Source organism: Peromyscus maniculatus, chromosome 23 (assembly GCF_049852395.1).
Source record: "Peromyscus maniculatus bairdii isolate BWxNUB_F1_BW_parent chromosome 23, HU_Pman_BW_mat_3.1, whole genome shotgun sequence".
Lineage (NCBI taxonomy): Eukaryota > Metazoa > Chordata > Mammalia > Rodentia > Cricetidae > Peromyscus > Peromyscus maniculatus.
In genome coordinates, this window is record NC_134874.1 from 51,100,997 (window position 1) to 51,115,182 (window position 14,186).

Below are 14,186 nucleotides of genomic sequence, written 5' to 3' on the forward strand. Positions count from 1 at the left end.
ACCAAGTCCTGTGTTCATAGCATGAGTTGGCTGTCTGAAACCTGGAACTTATGCAGGAACACTTGGCTTAGTCTGGGAGGAAGGGACTGGACCTCCCTGGACTGAGTCTACCAAGTTGATCACAGTCCTCGGGGGAGGACTTGTCCTGGAGGAGGTGGGAATGGAGGGTGGGCTGGGGGTAAGGGGAGGGCGTGGGAGAGGGGAGAATAGGGGAACCCATGGCTGATATGTAGAACTGAATGATATTATAAAATAAAAAATATATATCACAAAAAAAGATTCCAGAGAAACATTGATAGCATTAAAAAATGTTCATAGTAAACTTAAAATACAGCTTTTAAAAAATTAAGGAGGAAAATTGTCTTAAGAGTTTGTTGAATGTCAGCTCCTATGAAAAGCTAAAAGGACTGTGAGCTTGGAGCTGCTCTGCCTTTGACCAGTAGCAGATCTGACATACAGGCCCCATTGAGAAAGTGCCTTATATTGCCTAATAGCTGCACAAGAAATTTTTGCTAAGAGCTTTACAGCAGTTTAATATGGTAATTTCACCCTCATCCAGAAGCCAATCTTTTGGTAAAGCAAACCAAAATATCTGCTGTAACAGGAACGTTTGTCTGAATTATGGCACAGGGAAGCTGCTATATGAATTTGTGTAAAGGGACAGCCTCTAGTTTGAAACTGTTTGCTACTGAGCACATTTTCTGCTGGTTCAGGGACAGCTGGGAGAGCCTGGTAAGAAAGATGACAAGGAAAATATAACTTTACCCCAAGGATTATAGCCTTAACAATAACACTACAAAGTCACTTAGATATATGTTATGCCCCTTAAAAGGTCTTTCTTCTCATTCTTTTTGGGGGGGTTTGAAAAATTACTCTCTGTCTTGTTGGAAGATAATGTAAATGTTACAAAATCTTTTAGGTGTTCGGTAAGTTAGATATAGTCATAGCTCTATAGAGAGTTTGCTTAATAGTTCTTATGAATATAAGTTTGTAAAATAGATCCATAGAATTCCTTTAAGACTTGTAGTAAGAATATTAACTTGTATGGTAGTCCCATAGAATTTCTTTAAGAATATAAGCTTGTATGAATATAAGAAGTATATTTGCTAAGGTAGTCTTGTAGAGTTCCCTTAAGAGTATAAGCTTTTAAGAATATAAATAAGTATATGTTGAACGTGAGTTTGTGAAAAAGTGTAAATGTTAAATGTGAGTCTATGTTTAATGTATGTGATGAAGGAACCTGAAACACACAAAAAAAAGCATCCATAGTGAACTGCAAGCTAGCAGTCTGAGCTGTTTCAGAAACTTCAGAAGCTCCTAAGAATGGCAGATGCCAGAGCTACCACAATGGCCATGGCCAGGCATCCCCAGCTGAGACCTGTGTAACATCAACACAGCACAGAAAAACCTGAGCTAGCAGCAAAAACGTTGCAGTTTCTATTTGATAGCTAAAAGAAAGTCTCTTTTGAGAGGACTTTCCACAACCAGCTCTTATGGAACTAACAGCTTTCATCCTGAAGGAAAAACTGCCATAAAATGGCTGCTGTAACTAAAAATGTCTCTGGCCTGAGAACAAATGTTGCAAAATATAGAGGAAAAGAGGTACCAGAGTGCACTAATAGCAGAACACAGATTACTGTTTTGGAACCCTAATATTTTGAATATTTGAGGTGGGAAATGACCTTCTGTACTTTTTCTGGACATCCTTACTCCTTTCTCCATCTTCATAATTATTTCTACAAGGAGGAAAGAACAGACCAGCGAGTCAAGATAGATACAAGTCCACTGTGCTTCTGAATGGCAGACACTAGAAACTGACATCACCACTTCACCCTCTTGTGAAATCATTGTATGGAATATTACAAGTGCATGCTTTGTGGCAGCCAGCTATGGCTTTTTCTCAGTGTTTATAATTTTTATCTGTGTCTTTCAAAACAGCAGTCTAAATCAAACAATCTGGATTGATGACCCACAATTCTGTCTTAGGCTATGGTGCTCTTGAGAAGTCACTGTGGACCATTATGAAATCATAGAGGTGGGGGAAGAAGGAAAGAAACAAACATGTTTTCCACCAACATAGAGGATGCAGGTGCAGAGCCCCCGGACTAAGATCCCCAGAGCACACGCATGAGAGGGGAATAGAATCAAGAAAAGCCAGCACATTCAGGGCCACTCTAGTTACAGTTAGAGGAGAAGCTCAACGCTCTGACTGACTCTCTGTTGTCTGGACTTTGCTTCTGTCTGTGCCCTTGTCTTTCATGAGAACCATAGACTATATGCAGCCTGAGAGCCTGATGCAACATCAGGAACAGCTGCATCATACAGAGTCTCCTCTGATACTGTCGAGGTCTGAGCCTGTTTCATGACCTAAGCCAATCATCTCCTCCACAGCTAAGCCTAGTTGTAGGACATTGTCTCTGTGTGGTGCAGACCCTGACATGTCCCTTCCTTTGCTTTGTCTCTTCCTACTCCTGCAGTCTTTGTTTACATTAGGGGAAATGAATCATCAGAGATGCTTTGATTACTGGAAGCCCAGCACCTACATGAAGGCTGACATGATCCTAGGTGCATTTGTCCCCATTTACATCACAATGGAAGGATTCTACAAAAGCTATATATCTTTTGAGATCAAACCGGATATATCTGAAAATTTTCTGTAAGTATTTGTGTGACTGTGCTAAGGGTTCTGGCTACATGACAGTGCGTGCTCCTCTGTGCACATGTAATTCCTTTGAGTATAATGAACTATATACACAGAAATGTTAAACTCATTTGCAAACTTTCCTCCTTCATTATGCATCTTACAGACCTTTGCTTTCCTCTTGTTTATTTTTCAGTCAGGTAGAGATCAAAGAGGGAAAACAACTTTTGTGTCTGTCCATTCTGTGAGTCCACAGACAGGCTTATATTGTTTTCACACATTGACTCTAACATGACAAGGAGAGGCTCCACCCTGTTCACATATATTCGAGAATCTAACTGACTCCTGTTGGAATGTCTCTTTCTTTCTACAGACCTGGAGAGTTTCTGCTAAATTATCATGTTTTTAATACATATCTTATCATTTCCTATCCCACATGTTCTTGTATTGGTCTCTTTAAATTATCTCTGATTTTAGATACTGTGGTCATGTTTATTACTTATTAATTCCTTATTGATATTTTAATGCAGTGTTCTGAAATCACATCCTTCATACCTGATATTCTGTCTTCTGCTTAGTCCGTTCTCCTGGGGTCACATTCCACTGTGTTTTTATTGACAGTTTTGTGTTTTCCATTTCCAACATTTCTATCTGTTCTACCCCCTGGAAGAATTTCAATTTCCCTTTAGGATTTGTTTTTCTTGGTACTGAGTTTTTAATATATATGTATTGCTGTTTTACTTGTTCCTCAGTCTTTGTTCTGTACAGTGTTGCATCTTGTCTCAATGCCCTGTTGGTTTCACTTGCTTGTTTCTATCTTCTTTTAGGTCATTCATCTTTTTACCTTTTGAACTACTCATCTGGCACTTGCTCTCTCTCAGTATCTTTGAGTTCACCTGTTGGTTTGTTATGATATTGTGGAGGATTTGTTTGGCCTTGCCTTTTCATATTTCCTATTGTTTTTTTCTATTGTTGCTGTCATCAGTAACTTTGTTCATTTGAACATTAATTCTAGATTAAGATGGTCCTCTACTGAGAAGCATCTTCTTGAAGGTGCAATCAATGCACTGCTCTGTGAGCAGGAAACAGTCTTCCAGGCCTGTAGTCCTGGTAGTTGTGTTATTATGGAGTATGTGAAAAGAAAAATGCCTAATTATTTAGCACTTAAAGTTCTCTTAGGAATGCTTTTACAGGATGGAAAGACTGTAGTTCAGTATTCCGCTACAGCAGGAGGTGGAGGGAGTCCCAAGACCAGGAGAAGGAGAGAGTCCATCCTCAGGGATAGGCAGTAGGGAGGAAAGCTGGAACTGTTTATTGACAGGAGCTCTTTTTGGGAGTCTGTTTGATCTGTCATAGGTGGATCCACGTCATGACTGCCTGAATCTTCCATTAATTTTTTTAAGTTTACTCTCGGAGATAAAAGTTTTAGATATATTAGCATTAACACTGTCTGCAATCTGTGCTTAAATCCTCATTGTATAAAAGAACAAAACCAGTGTTTGTATACATCTGGGGTAGACTTGTACTTCATAGCCTTAAAAACCTTTGGGACTCAAAGGGTGGTTCTCGGTTACAATCGTAAATTCTCTTTCTTCTGTCCAAGTTTTCTTTTTCATCTTTCTTTATTATGAAATTTTATACTCACTCCACATACTATTCACAGATCCCCCTCCTCCTTCCTCCCACCCCTCAGCACTTTTTCCCAAGCCACCCCGCAACCCCACATGCCCCAAATCGAGGTCTCCCATGGGGAGTCAGCAGAGCCCAGCACACTGTTCCTAGGCAGGTCTAAGCCCCTTCTCACTGCAGCAAGGCTGTGCAAGGTGTCACACCACAGGCACTGGATTCCAGAAGCCTGCCCATAGAGCAGGGACAGATCCCAATCGCCCTGCCTGGGTGCCCCCCAGACAGTTGGAGCCAAACAACTGTCTTCCATATCCAGAGGGCCTGGTCCAGTCCCATGGGGGCTCCACAGCCACCAGTCCACAGTTCATGGGTTTCCACTAGTGTGGCTGGTCATGTCTGCACCTCCTCCCATCATGATCTTAATGTCCGTCACCTGCAGTATCTCTCCTCTCATTTATTGGATTCCCATTCCCAGAGCTCAGCCTGGTGCCCTGCTGTGGATCTCTGTATCTGCCTCCACCAGTCACTGGACAAAGGCTCTATGATGACAGCTAGGTTATTTGCTAGGCTGGTCACCAGAATAGACCGGTCCAGGGACCCTCTGGATAACTGCCAGCAGACAAAGGTGGGGTCAACCTTGTGGATTCCTGAGAGCCTCCCCAGCATCCTGCCTCTTACTGTTCCCATGATGTCCTCATCTATCATGGTATCTTCCTCCCTGCCCTCTCACTCTGTCCCTGTTCTAGCTTGACCCTCCCATTTCTCTATGTTCTCATCCCCCACTCCTCACCCTCTGCCACTCCCCCCATACACAGTCCACTCATATAGATCGTATCCACTTCTCCTTCACAGGGTCATTCATGTGTCCCTCCTAGGGTCTTTCCCTGTTAGCTAGCTCTCTGGAGTTGTGGGTTGCATTCTGGCCATCCCTTTCCTCACATTTAGTATCTACTTATGAGTGAGTACATTCTATGTTTGTCCTTCTGAGTCTGGGTTACCTCACTCAAGATGATATTTTCTAGTAACATCCATTTGCCTGCAAATTGCATGATATCATTGATTTTTACTGCTGAGTAGTACTCCACTGTGTATATGTTCCACATTTCTTTATCCATTCTTCAGTTGAAGGGCATCCAGGTTGTTTCCAGGTTATGGCTATTATGAATAATGCTGATATGAATATAGTTTAGCATGTGTCCTTGTGGTAAGATTGAGCATTCCTTAGGAATATGCTCAAGAGTGGTGTTGCTTGGTCTTGAGGAAGACTTATTCCCATTTTTCTGAGAAACCACCATACTGATTTTCAGAGTGGCTGTACAAGTTTGCATTCCCACCAACAGTGTATTCCCCTTGCTCCACATTCTCTCTAATATAAGCTGTCTTCAGTGTTTTTGATCTTAGCCATTCTCACAGGTGTAAGATGGTATCTCAGAGTTGTCCAAGTTTTATAAACACACACACACCCCCAACATATATGACAAGGATTTTCAGCACAGTCAGCAGCACTTTTAAGTCTATGTTTAGTAAACAGTGAAAGGAAATTAAAATTTTTGGCCTGTGACTATGGTAATAGTAGCCAGTGCCTTACCAAGGCTAGATTACTAGCTTATCAGAACTCCATATACTACTATCATAAAACTCTGAAACTTAGAAATCTTTAAGTCTTATTTTCACATACCATGAGTCACTTCTTCAGACCTTTGCAATTTGTGTGTACATAATATATTCCTTCCTAAGACCCTCAAACTTACATCAACTTAAATCCTTTTTTTCTATCCAATCATTTACCAGAAGATATATATGGCTCATTAATAGGAAGGTGATTGAAAAGCAAGTTCCTTTAATAAATGAATAGTAGAGAATATTTTTTTTGCCAAGTAACAGCATGATTGCTTCAGTTTGGTTTTTATTTAAACCTAGTTTGTGAGTATATCTTTTTTACTGTGAAGACTGTCAGCAAGATGACCCTGTCTGTGAGTCTGCCTTCTTGAGCAGATGACCTATATCTTAAAAATAAAAATATGTGGACTGACCATGTAGCTGCAGCCTTGTTGGGAGGAGCTGGGTAGGTCTGTTTGATTCTGCCAAACTTATAAAATGACAACTTTTTAGCAACACCATCAGAAATCAGAGAGACAAATTTCAGCAGGAAGTATATATAAACAAAACTGCCCCCGTATCAGTTAAAATGATATAGATTTACCTGATACCTAAGCATCCATCTGGAATCCTACATGGTGATCTCTATGAATCTGTTGGGAGCAGGGCTGTCACTTTTTGGATGTCACACAAGACACTATTATGACTTTGGCTGTCACACAGGGAAGCATCTGCCTTCAAACACCAGACTCATGAGGTATGAGAGATGTTTCTGTGAAGGAGGAACTTGGAAAAACTGACCTACCTTGGCTGGGCAGAGTAGGGCATCTAACTCAATAGTGTCCACATTTTGTCGTGGACCTGGTGGTGCGTAAATTGTGTGCCAGGTATGAGCCCAGTTGTCCACATTAGCACAACCATGGAAAGGTCAAGGTGGAGTATGTTCTTCCACCATATTTGTGAATAGTCTCAGAAGCTGATTCTAGAAGCTGGTATTTTTGTGTATCAGGGGAAGCTTTTTTTCGTTAAATAGTCTACATTCCATATTCAGCAGATCTCTCTGAGGGACATCATCTAATTTATTAACTATACCTAATTTTAAAGAAGCTTTACTTATTTTCAGTTACTTGCTTCATGCTTGTCCTTGATGGCATGTACATAAGGCTATGGCTTGCCCCTCTGTAAATGAATTACATTTATTTATACTCAGCATTACCAAAACCATAGCTCAGAGCACAGTAAAAAATTTGATCATTTATAAAATAAATGACTGTTGCTTAGATTCCAATGGCTCCCTTGTGGGAGGGGGTGAGAAGGCACAGCATCAATGGCACAGAAACCAAGAGTCCATTGAAGGCAAATAACGAACTCCCTTATTCAATAACAGGGAAGCCCTTATATACCCTCCTCCCAGTGCCTACTCTGTATGGTCATCCCTCATTGGCTGGGCATAATCAGGAACTTAGACAGGGACTGTTGCTGTGCCCTCTGTTAGACTCTGCATGATCAGGAACTCTGACAGGGACCAGGACCTCTGACAGTGACCAGGAACTCTGATAGCTCCTGTTGCTAGGCCCTCAGGCGGACTCCAGGTTGGCTCCAGGTTGGAAGTACATTATGTGCATGCCTTGGCTACTTGTCTGAGCCTATTTCCTCGACCCTATGTCCTACTACAACTGACTATTAACTTGCATGTCTTAATTATCTTCTACAGTTTATACCAAATTCATAGTTTGTATAAGATTAGAATTTTACACTTTTATCCCTGTAAATCTTAAAATTTGATTTTAAGATTTAATTGAAGATCCTTTAGCATCAAAGTAAAACCTTAAACCATAAATACAGTCCACATTGGACAGTTTTGGCTTTTTTGTCAGAAATCAGATGTTCATAGGCATGTGGACTAATGTCGGGTCTTCAATTTGATTCTATTGGTCCACAAATCTATTTTTATGCCAATACAAAGCTGTTTTTATTACTATAGCTCTATAGTAGAACTTGAGGTCAGAGATGGTGATGCCTCCATGGTTGCTTTATTGTCCAGGTTTGTTTTAGCTATCTTGATTTTTTTTCCATATTTAAAGAAGTTAAGTATTGTTCTTTCTAGGTCTGTGAATAATTATGTTGAGATTTTGATGGAGACTACACTGAATCTGTAAATTGCTTTTGGTAAGATTGTCATTTTAACTATGTTAATTCTACCTATCCATGGGAGTGGCAGATCTTTCCATTTTCTGATATCTCCTTCAGTTTCTTTCTTCAAAGGCTTAAATTTCTTGTGATACAGGTCTTTCACTTGCTTAGTTAGAGTTACCCCAAGGTATTTTATATTATTTGTGGCTATTGTAGGGGATGATTCTCTGATTTCTTTCTCAGCCCATTTTCATTTATATATAGGAGAGCCAAATTTTTTTGAGTTAATCTTGTATTCTGCCACATTAATGAAAGTATTTATCAGCTGTAGGAGTTCACTGGTAGAATTTTTTTTTTTGTTTTGTGTTTTGTGTTTTCGAGACAGGGTTTCTCTGTGCAGCTTTGCACTTTTCCTGGAGCTCACTTGGTAGCCCAGGCTGACCTCGAACTCACAGAGATCCACATCGCTCTGCCTCCTGAGTGCTGGGTTAAAGGCATGCGCCACTACCGCCTGGCCACTGGTAGAATTTTTTGGGTCACTTATGTATACTATCATATCATTTGTAAATAGTGAAAGTTTGGCTTCTTCCTTTCCAATTTGTATCCCCTTGATCTCCTTTTGTTGTACTATTGCTCTGGCTAGAACTTCAAGTACTATATTGAATAAATATGGGGAGAGTGGACAGCCTTGTCTTGTTCCTGATTTTAGTGGAATCGCTTTGAGTTTCTCTCCATTTAATTTGATGTTGGCTGTCAGCTTGTTGTAAATTGCCTTTATTATGTTTAGGTATGTTCCCTGTATTCCTGACCTCGCCAAGACTTTTTTTTTATTGACAACTTTATTTTTTTAACACAATTCAGTTCTATATATCAGCCAATGATTCCCTTGTTCTCCCCCCTCCCTCTACCCTCCCCTTCCCCCCCCCCAGCCCACTCCCCTATTCCCACCTCCTCCAGGACAAAGCCTCCCTCGAGGACTGAGATCAACCTGGTAGACTCAGTCCAGGCAGGTCCAGTCCCCTCCTCCCAGGCCGAGCCTAGCGACCCTGCATAAGCCCCAGGTTTCAAACAGCCAAGTCATGCAATGAGCACAGGACCCAGTCCCACTGCCTGGATGCCTCCCAAACAGATCAAACAATCAACTGTCTCACTCATTCAGAGGGCCTGATCCAGTTGGAGGCCCCTCAGCCATTGGTTCATAGTTCATGTGTTTCCATTTGTTTGGCTATTTGTCCCTGTGCTTGATCCAACCTTGGTTTGAACAATTCTCGCTCATATAAACCCTACTCTTTCTCCATGAAGGGGTGTTAGATTTTGTGAAAAGTCTTTTTAGCATCTAATGAGATGACCATGTGAGTTTTTTCTTTCAGTTTTTTATGTGGTGTATTACATTGACAGATTTTCATGTGTTGAATCATCCTTGCATCCCTGGGTTGAAATCTACTTGATCATGGTGGATAATTTTTTGATGTGTTCTTGGAGTTGGTTTGTCAATATTTTACTGAGTCATTGTGTCAATGTTCATGAGGAAGATTGGTCTGTATCTCTTTTTCTTTGTTTCATCTTGTGTGGCTTGGGTATCAGGGTAACTATAGCCTCATAAAAGGAGTTTGGTAAAGTTGCTTCTGTTTCTATTGTGTGGAACAATTTGAAGAGTATTGGTATCAAATGTTCTTTGAAAATCTGGTAGAATTCTCCACTGAAACCATCTGGTCTTGTGCTTTTTTTTGATTGGGAGACTTTTAATGACTGTTTCTATTTCCTGAGGGGTTATTGGTCTATTTAAATTTTTTATCTGGTCTTGGTTTAACTTAGGTATGTGGTCCCTAACCATAAAATTGTCCATTTCTTTTAGATTTTCCAATTTTGTGGAATACAGATGTTTGAAGTATAACCTGATGTTTCTCTGGATTTCCTTGTTGCCTGTTGTTATATTTTCCTTTTCATTTCTGATTTGTTAATTTGGATGCTCTCTCTCTTACTTTTGGTTATTCTGGATAAGGACTTGTCCATCTTGTTGATTTTCTAAAAGAACCAACTCTTTTTTTCATTGATTCTTTGTATTGTTTTCTTTGTTTCTATTTTATTGATTTCAGCTCTCAATTTGATTATTTCCTGGCATCTATTCCCTCTGGGTGAGTTTGCTCCTTTTTGTTCTAGAGCATTTTAAGTGTGCTGTTAAGTCATTAGTGTGAAATTTCCCTACTTCTTTATGTGGGCCTTTAGTACTATGAATTTTTTTCTTTTAGCACTGATTTCATAGTATCCCATAAGCTTGGTGTAGTACATTTATTTTCATTGAATTCTAGGATGTCTTTAATTTCTTTATTCTTTCTTGACCCAGTGGTGATTCAGTTGGGCATTATTCAGTTTCCATGAGATTATAGGCCCTCTGTATATTTTGTTGTTGAAATCTAACTTTAAGCCATGGTGGTCCAATAGAATATATGAGGTTATTCCAATTATTTTTTGTATCTGTTGAGATTTGTTTTGTGACCGAGTGTCTGGTTGATTTTAGAGAAGGTTCCATGGAGTGCTGAGAAGAAGGTATATTCTTTATTGTTAGGGTAAAACATACTGTAGATATCAATTAAGTTCATTTCTGAGACATCACATCTATTAGGTCTCTTATTTCTCTGTTAAGTTTTGATGTGGCAGATCTGTCCAGCAGTGAGTGTGGCCTTTTGAAGTCTCCCACTATTAATGTGTGGGTTTTGATGTGTGATTTAATGTGGGTGCCTTTGTATTTTGGGCATAAGTGTTCATAGTGTTCATACTTGAGACTTCATCTTGGTGAATCTTTTCTGTGATGAATTTGTAGTGTCCTTCCTGATCTCTTTTGATTGATTTCCGTTTGAAGTCTATTTTGTTAAATATTAGGATAGCTACACCAGCTTGCTTCTTAAGTCCATTTGATTGGAAAGTCTTTTCTCAGTCCTTTACTCTCAGGTAGTGTCTATCTTTGAAACTGAGGTGTGTTTCTTTATTAGCAGAAGGATGGTTCCTGATTTTGTATCCATTCTGTTAGCTTGTGACTTTTTGTAGGCGAATTGAGTCCATTGATACTAAGGAATGTTATTAACCAGTTATTGCTGTTATCTTTTGGTTGTAGTGTGTGTGTATTTCCCTTCTTTTGGATTTACTACTATGGGGTTATTTGTTGCTTGTGGTTTCATGGGTGTATCTGACTTCCTTAGGTTGGAGTTTTCCTTCTAGTGCTTTCTGTAGGGCTGGATTTGTGGATAGGTATTACTTAAATCTGGTTTTGTCTTGGAATGTCTTGTTTAGTCTGTCTATTTTGATTGAAAGTTTTACTGGGTATATTCATCTAGGCTGGCATCCATAGTCTCTTATTGTCTCCATTACATATGTCCAGGACTTTCTGGCTTTCAAAGTCTCCATTGAGAAGTCGGGTGTTATTCTGATGGGTCTGCCTTTATAAGTCACTTGGCTGAGAAAGGAGAAACTTTGCTGCTCTTAATATTCTTTCTTTATTCTGTATGTTTAGTGGTTTAATTATTATGTGGTAAGAAGCCTGTTTTTGGTGGGGAGTCTAGTCTATTTGGTGTTCTATAAGCTTCTTGTATCTTCATAGGTATTTTCTTTATGTTGGGAAAGTTCTCTTTCATGATTTTGTTGAATATATTCTCTGTGCCTTTGAGTTGTTATTCTTCTCCTTCTTCTATCCCTATTATTTATGGTGTCCAATATTTCCTGGACATTTTCTGTTATGACTTTGTTGGCTTTAATGTTTTCTTTGACTGAGAAATCTATTTCCTCTATTGTATATTCAGTGCCAGAGATTCTCTCTTCCATCTCTTGTATTCTGTTGGTTATGCTTGCATCTTTGTTTCTTTTGGTGATATTTTGTTCCCCAAAATATTGTGCACCCTAATAAACTTATCTGGGTTCAGAGAACAGAACAGCCAGTAGATACAGAGGCTAGAAAGTGGTGGCACTCTTGCCTTTAATCCTACCATTCCAGAGGCAGAGATCTACCTGGATCTCTATGAGTTCAAGGCCACACTGGAAACAGCTAGGCAGGGTGACTCATGCCTTTAATCCCAGGAAGTGATGGCAGAAAGCATAAAGGTATATAAGGTGTAAAAACCAGGGACTAGAGTTGGTTAAGCTTTTAGGTTTTGAGCAGCACAGTTCAGCTGAGATCCATTTGCATAAGAACTCCGAGCCTTCCAGTCTGAGGAAACAGGATCAACTGAGGAATTGGCAAGGTGAGGTGGCTTTTGCTTGTTCTGCTTCTCTGAACTTTCAGAGTTGACCCCAGTAACTGGCCCCAGGTTTGTTTTTATTAATAAGAACTTTTAGGAATCATGCTTCAGTTTCCTGTTTGTTTAATCAGATTTTCTATTTCCAGCATTCCCTCTGTATCTTTATCATTGTTTCTATTTCAATTTTCAAATCTTGAACTGCTTCCTTCACATGTCATCACCTTCTTCTGCTTCTTCTACATCATGATGTTCAGGTCTTGCTGTTGTAGAACTGCTATGTTCTGGAGGTGCCATATTGCTCTTTATGTTGTTGTATGTATTTTTGCATTGATCTCTGCCCATCTCTTCCTCCAATAGGTGCAAGAGGTGCCTACGTCTGAGCGAGTTGCTCTTGGTCCACTCTGTGCTTGCTTTGTCTGTGTGTCAGAGGGCTCCTCTGGGTCCAATCTTAGTTCTTGGTCTAATTGGAGCAGGAGATTCTGTATGTCAGGGAGCTGCTCTTGGCCCTGTCCAAGCTAGTTGATTCTGAGACTCAGGGAGCCTCTCTTGGTCTTATCAGGGCTTTTGGTCCTGTCAGACCTGGCAGATTCTGTGTCTCAGGAAGCCTCTTTTGGTCCAATGAGAGTTGGCAGATTCTGTGTCTCAGGAAGTCACTGGTGTCCCAGTGTGATGGATATTGGGGTAGGGTATGGGTATTGTAGATTGCTGGGTCCTGTGGGGGGTTTTGGTGGGGGAAACTGCCTGCAGGAATCTTACCACCTGGCCAGCAACTCTTGGTCCAATGAGAGCTGGTGTTTTTCGTGTATCAGGAAGTTACTGGGGTTGCAGGTGGATGGTTATTGTGGTAAGGCCTGGGTCCTGTAGAATGCAGAGTCCGATGGGGGGGGTTGGTGGAGGAGTCTGCCCTCAGGAGTTTTTCCTACTGGCTGGAAACTTGGGCATATTTTGGTGGAGGTTCTCGTGGACTCTCTGTGTCCCAGGGCCTGGATCCTTGATGTAGGACTCTTTGGGTGGGACAAGAGTCACTCACCTATTGGTCTAATGAGAGGATTCCTTGCCTCTGGAAGTTACTGGGGTCACAGGCAGATGGGTATAGGGGTAGGGCATTGGTCTTGTAGATTGCAGGGTCCAATGGGGGATTTTGGTTGGGGAGCCTACCCACAGCACTTTTTCTTGCTGGCTGGCAACTGGGACAGCGTTGGGTCAGGGTTTTTGGGGACTGGCTGTGTCCCAGGGCATGGACCTAGAGGCAGGACTGTCTGGGTAGGAGAAGAGTCCCTCACCTCATGGTCCAATGAGAGCTGGCAGATTCATCAAACATTTGCTGTAAGTTCTGTTTTCCACAAACAGTAATTGAATTAAAGTCACATATACAGTATGCTGTGTCAGATGGATCTTCCAGAACATGAGTTCAATTAAAGTTACACAGTAGCATGATATAGATTTTATATCTCTCACCCCCTTTTTAAAATAAATTTTTACTTGAATTTTTGTTATAGATTTTACAGATTTTCAATCACATTCAATGAATTTACAAACTCTGACATAGAGAAAGTTTACAGACTTGTCTGATAAACATAAGGATAAACTTTATATTTTATTAAAAGTTTTAGGTATGTAAGAGAGGAAAGCAGATTAGCATCCCTGACCTGTATTGGGAATAATTTACTTTTTAGCTGCTTTTAAACACACAGCATTGTTTCCTGTGCTATTGTGCTTTCTCTACTTCTCTTGTCACAGGTTGAGGTGGCTCACATGACACAGGACAGATTTGAAAGAAACTTTTAAACAGAATGCTCAGGTTTGGAGGGGGAGAACTAAAACTCAACCCCACAGACACTTTATAGAATACAAAAGCATGAAACAATATTAATATTATCCATACCCCAAAGATATGTGAATGTTTGTAAAAGTGTATCAAGTGATGAGAGAAGGGACTGGAGCAAGCAGAGAAGAAA

At 40.4% G+C, this 14,186-nt stretch overlaps 1 pseudogene across 1 annotated transcript in view; it reads left to right on the plus strand.

Moving 5' to 3' along the window:
• Positions 1-2,438: 2,438 nt before the first annotated feature.
• Positions 2,439-14,186, plus strand: part of LOC102906510 (vomeronasal type-2 receptor 116-like) — a 37,295-nt pseudogene continuing 25,547 nt past the window's right edge. Inside the window, exon 1 of the transcript XR_013047583.1 lies at positions 2,439-2,656. The product of XR_013047583.1 is annotated as a vomeronasal type-2 receptor 116-like (transcript). The remainder of the gene's footprint in view (positions 2,657-14,186) is intronic.